Here is a 6,584-nt window from a genome sequence, read left to right on the forward strand (position 1 = left end):
CCTTGAACTTCAAAAGGGGTGTTGTCCTGAAAGAGTGAGCTCACTTGCTCGGTGAAAAGGACTTTCTTGGGAAGATGATTCCTACCTCTGCGTTTCTGAGTACACAAGGCCTTGAGAAATTTGGCATATGATGTAACTTGCTTGATGGCATCAAGGAGAGGGAGGTCGATCTTGACTTGCTTGAAGATCTCCGTCATGTCTTGGATCTTTTCTCCTTGTTTCTCGAAGTGAGAGGGTTCGTTGAGACATTCTAGAAAAGCGGCTTAGGGCTCATCTGGTGTCTCGAGTACAAGAGTGGATGATGATGAAGCTTCAGTGCATACTTCCTTCCCCTTGTGCAGGTTGACATTCCTTTAACGGCCACTTTGTTCATCTTTCTTTTCATCTACCATGTTGTTAACAACCTTTCCGCTTCTCAATGTGGTAATACTTCACGCTAAGATGTATTCCCATCAACCATGTAGTGTCCCTTAGGATTGATCACCGGTATTAGATAATCAAATAGAAATAAATAAAATAAAATAGAATTGCAAAAGGCAAAATAAATAAATAAAAAATAAAAAATCTAACTAAACTAGTAGAAAAATAAAATTACTCTAGAATAAAAATCAATTTTCACAAACAAAAACAATTCCTCGGTAATATAGATTATGCAAGTGCGAGGTCGAATCTACAGGGAATTGTGTCGTGAAAATGAATTTTTATCTAAACTAATTCTATTTTAACCTAGTTCCAAATTTGATGTGATTTTTCTTGCAAAATTATGAACTAAATAAAATTGAGTAAATTCAAATGATAAAAAAAAACAATAAGTTTCAGAATTCACCTCACTAAATTAAAGCATACATTCCCTTGTTTTGTTCATACAACCGACAAGCAATTTAACCCTATGCATGTTCTATGTTTTTCATAAAATTAATCTATTGAAACATTCAATGAATCCATCCTTGATACAAATCACAAAGAATACCCAACTTATATCAAAACATCCAATGTATCCGTTTGATTAACGAATCACAATGGATATCCAATTTAAGTCAAATCATTCAACGTATCCGTCGGAAACGCACCGAATATCCAACGTTTAATCAAACAATCAATTAAAAGGGTTTAATATAATAACTAAATTGAAATAGAACATCATATATATTAAAAATCGAATTGTATGAACAATACAATGATGGATTCATTGCCAATCAATGATGAGGCTTCATCTTCAACCTTAGTTGAAGGTTTTAGCCTCTCATGACTACAAACATCATATAATTGATAAATGAAATCATGAAAACTAAAAACTTACAAAGGAAATCGAGTTCAGAGCTACGAAATGTTAGAAAACATGAAAAATACATTGAACGGCGCCCCCTTGGTGCATTTACAATGAAAAGAATAATATTTATAATGTTAATTAGGGCTTCAGTGCTGCCAGGTCGAACAAGTGCGTTCAATCGCACACTAGGTGCACTCGATCGCACTCAGGCATACTTCAGGTCTTCTACAGCGCAGCACAAGGGCACTACTTGCTTTGGTGTATGTGGGAGTGCGCTTGAGCGTGCATTGATAGGCTCGAGTGCAGATGCACTCGAGCGTGGTGCTGTGCGCTCGATCCCAACTTTCAGAATATCACTTCTTCTCACTTCTTTGCAATTTTTACATTAAGATCGTAGTTTTCTCCCAACAACCTGTAAAACATTAAGACACCAAAACTAACACAAATATCATAAAATAATAAAACTAAAGGCTTAGCAAATGCAAATTAAGGGGCCCAAATATGCACAAATTGGCACTCATCAACCGGCTGACTTGGAAGCTTTCCTTCTTCTCTCCTTTTGAGTGTGTTTTCTATCTGATCGACTTGGGCTTTTAGCTTGGCAATGGACTGAGAGTGAGAATTGAGCAACTTAGTGTTTGCTTCCAGATTGTTAAGGGCAGCCAGTACCTTATCTTCAAAGGCAGAATTGCTAGGAGGCGCTGTAGAAGGTTGATATTGCTGTTGAGGGTGGTAGGTGGAAGATTGATGGAAGGGCTGCTTGGTAGACTGTGGATGTGCATGATTGTGCAGACCTTGAGGTGGGGCTGGATTTTCTGAAGCTTGAGTTATCCATGAGAAATTCGGATGATTTCTCCATCCCAGGTTGTAAGAATTGGAGTATGGATCATTACCTGGTCTTGAGAATGTTGCATTTACCTATTCATTAGAAATGCTAGAAATTTGTCCAACAGTAGGACAATCCTTCCCGTGATGCATAGGACTAGAGCAAAATGACCATGGGTCGTGTTGTGTGTGCATGTGAGAAGAGTTAGTAAGAGAAAAATCAGCAACCATCATGTAATCTAATTTTCGAGATATAGCATCCACAACTTTGGTAACCACATCCGAGGAATTTCCTACCTCAAAAAGACCTTCGATCTTTAGTGCTTTGAGTGTAGGTGTCCTACGTCTAGTTGAAGCATGCTGTAAAAAATTATTACTAAGATTTTTAAGCAAAGTCCATGCTTCAATCTCATTTTTCATTATAAAAGTCCCCCCACACGATGCATCAACCATTTGTCTATGAGGCTCAGTTAAGCCATCATACAAGCATTGCACCAACTGCCATTTCGGGACAGTGTGGTGCGGACATGACCTAAGAAGGTCTTTAAGTCTCTCCCAAGTCTCATAAAATTGTTCACCCTCATATTGGGAGAAACTAACAATAGCTTTCCGAATGTCATTGATTTTTCCTATGGGGAAGTACTTCTTTAGAAACTCTTGTTGCATTTGAGCCCAAGAGTGATGGAGTTGGGTTCTAGGGAATTAAACCAATGCTTGGCTCTATCCTTGAGGGCAAAGGGAAAGAGACACATCCTTAGAGCGTCCTCAGTAAATTCACACAACTTAATGATAGAACATTTTTCCAGGAATTCATCGAGGAGCTAATAAGGATCTTCATTATTAAGCCCTAGAAAAGATGACAAACTTTGAATAGTGATGGGCTTAATTTCATGGTTAGCTGCTATAACATCTTGTAGTTGGAGACATGAGGGAGAAGTGTAAGTGGTAGGGAGATAGTGATATCTTAGTGCAATAGGTTGTTCTCCCCCAGCTATGGTTTCAGTGTTACGATCTCTTCGCAATTTAGAGTTTCTTTCGGTTCTAAGTTGTTTAAGAATGCGTTCAATGTCAGAGTTGCAAGAAATTAATGGTAATGATAAAGACCGCTGACCTAACACACACTAAGAAAGTAAAAGTAAAAATAAATTAAAAAAAAAAACATAAAAACAAAATTAGAAAAATCAAATCAAATAAAAACAGGAAAGAATCAAGTTAAATTCAACCCTTAAAACTTAACAACGTAACCGTTTTACAGTCCCTGGCAAAGGCGCAAAAATTGATGTGGTCCTTTTGTGTGCAAAAATATCAATAATAAAATTAACCACTCGCAATAAAACGAATCCTTATAGGATAAGGCTATATTGAGGATGTCGAACCTCAAGGATTGCGTAGGTGTTGTTATCAAGTTTTTCAAGATTAAATCTAACTTAATTTAAAGAGGCTTGATTTGATTTTCATTGTAAAACTAAATGCATAAAAGTAAAGGTAAAAGTAGATTGTAATGAGAGAAAGAATAGGGGGTTGGTTTCACCACTAACCACATAACAATGGTCAATAATAAAATAATCAAAGGAAATTTATTCTATGCATGATAAGACTCGTGTCACTCAAGTTGTTAAGAAAATAACATGACTAAGAAATAAGTATAATCTGATGAGTGTCAAATATTGCATATTTGAGCCCCTTAATTTACATTTATTAATCCTTTAGCCGTACTATATTCTAATATTTTGGGTTTTTAGAGTTTTGTAGGTTACTAAAGGAAAATTGCACCTTTGAAGGGAAAAATGCAAAGTTTGGAGGGAAAGCCATCTGAGGAAGTAGGATCGAGCACACAATCCTGCGCTAGAGCCTAGAAGGGTTGCGCTTGAGCGCACCCATGCCCACAAGCAAGCCATTAATGTGCAAGCGCTATACCACAGGGGGAACACTGCATGCATGAGTGCCATGGAGCGCACTGGCCATGCGATCGAGCACACTCGTCTAACAGCTAAGCACTAGTGCCCTTTTTAGGGTTTAAAACCCTAGAAACCCTTATAAATAGATTACTATGCCTCAACAAAAGGAGGCTGGAAACCAAGTCCGAAATTTCACATCTTTTCTCTCCTTTAGCTTAGTTTTTCTTTAGGTTTAAGATTTATTTTTTCATAGTCATGTGTAACTAAATTCTCAACTAAAGTTGAGGATGAAGCCTTATCAATGAAGAGCAACCTTGTTTTCATGTAAGTTAATATTATCCAATTTTATTAAGTTTTAATATTTCAATTGTTTTACTTCAAATCAATTATTGAGATGATTCTTGGATATCTTTTGTGATTCAAGGATACATTTGATGATTTGAGATAATTTCACATAATTGATTGCTTGGGTTTTTATTTATAAAAAAAATTGGATATCCCTTGTGATTTATTCTACGGATACAATTGATGTTTTGATTTAAATTGGATATCTTTTGTGATTTACAGATACACTTGATGATTTGATTTAAATTGGATACATGGGATGGTTTTGATTAACTCTTTAAATCAAAAGTAAAACATACCTAAGATTTTATTGTGAGAACTTTGGATAATATTGATGAATATGGAATATGTTGCTATGATTTGGTGAGTGTGGATTCCAAAACCTTAGCACTTTATCTATTGACTATTTTATTTTGTTTAATTTATGTTTTTTTAAAAAAAAATTCAAAAAATCAAACCTTTTTCGGAACTAGGTTAGGATTAAATTAGTTTAGATATAAATTTAGTTTTTAAAAACACAATTTCCTGTGGGATTGACCTCACATTTGTAATCCCTTTATTGCAAACGATTCATGCACTTGCAAGTAATTAAAATTTTCAACAACATAATTCATCTTCGGTTGACACGGACCATCTACCTAACTTCTAGATTTGATACAATCCGTCTTTCCTAGGCATAGACTATCAAATTTCTTAGTCATGAGTCAATTAAAATCGTTGCATAACAATCATTCTCATAATCACAGAAAATAAGAATTTTTAAGAGAAGATAAAAATTCATCAAGATTGAATATAAACAATAAAGAACAATTCTAGGGTTATACAACCATTATGCATATAGAAAAATCCAAAATTGAAATACAATTAAACCATTGTTATTTGGAAAAGGGCTATATCAACACCCTACTACGAAATTAGTTGCTCATGGCTGTGCTGGGATGGCCTTCTACTATATTCATCTTCTCTTCAACACTTCAAGCCTTCAAGAAGATGTTTATGTGAAATCTCTCTCTAAAACTAAGCACACATTTCTCTTGAAGTTTGAGGCCTATTTATAGGGTTTAGAATAAATCCTAAGAGCCATGAAAGTCCCTGAAACGTTGGATTTCTATCCCCTAGTCGAATTATGAGACCTAGGCTTATTTCCAAATTAAAACCATGTTTCTATCCAGCAAGTCGGCGCACATGCACTCGTGCTCAAGGAGGAGTGCAAAAAAAGACTCCAGAATACATCTTTGAATTCCCATAAATGGATTTACTAATCATCCAAGGGAATTGGGGGACTCTTGGAGGACGTGGATACCTTGGCACTAGAAAATCCACGGAAGGCCCAACCATGGGCTCGATGACACACATCTCAAAATTTCCATCGATGGATTTACTAATCATCTAAGGGAATTGGATGACACCGGGTGGACCCAGTAAATATCCACCTAAGAAGAGGCCCCACACCCCAGATCAAGCTCAAATAGTTTGTGATCCAACTTCTAAACACGATCTGAGACACCATGACTCCTCCATAAGACTCTAGATGACTCTAGAAAGCTTTATATGCTAGTATATAAGGCCTAAAGGATACAAATCACAAACCTACCCTACACACTATCAATAATATTCTCACATCACCATAGAGCTCTCCATCACATCCCATACTGACTTGGGCGGTAGAGTCCCTCTAGCCTTCAAGGGCCATTTACCTCTTTTGTAGGTGGATCTCTTTCCTGTAAGGCGGCTTGAGGCCATTGTTGGTTTCGCACACCAACACCTATATTCATTTATTCTCTTAAAGTGGCTATGAAATATGTTATGATCCTAGATTTTTCACATGACTTAAGTACAATCTTAATAATGTGTAAATAAATTATTGTAGGGGCATAACTAGCATTTGGAGTTTTGAGGGGGGTAAAACAACAAAATTTGGGGGTATGTTAAGTGCCAAAATATTTGTATTTTATCCCTTAAACTTATATGTGTTAATTCCATAAGTGTTGTTAAGATATGCTATTTTAGTTCTTTTATGTGTTTTCCAAGCTTTTGTAGGCTTTCGGAAAATAAGTAAATCTAGAAGATTTGAGCTCAAAGAGAGAATTTGGGAAAAGTTGGAGTTCTTGATAGTGCGAACTATCGCAGGTTCCCTACGATCGAGCACACTACCAAAGAAGACAAGTAGAGAGTGCAGCCATGTGCGATTGTGCGCATACCAAAAGAGTCTCGATCGTAGACGTGCGATCGAGCCCACCCGTGTG

The 6,584-nt window shown here is 36.4% G+C and overlaps 1 pseudogene; it reads right to left on the reverse strand.

The window, feature by feature from the left end:
• Nucleotides 1–1,756: 1,756 nt before the first annotated feature.
• LOC148583330 (uncharacterized) lies at nt 1,757–6,081 on the reverse strand (annotated as a pseudogene).
• Between the last annotated feature and the right edge of the window lie 503 nt (nt 6,082–6,584).

The sequence above is a fragment of the Corylus avellana genome, chromosome 10, assembly GCF_965113065.1.
Source record: "Corylus avellana chromosome 10, dhCorAvel1.hap1.2, whole genome shotgun sequence".
In the NCBI taxonomy this organism is placed as follows: Eukaryota; Viridiplantae; Streptophyta; class Magnoliopsida; order Fagales; family Betulaceae; genus Corylus; species Corylus avellana.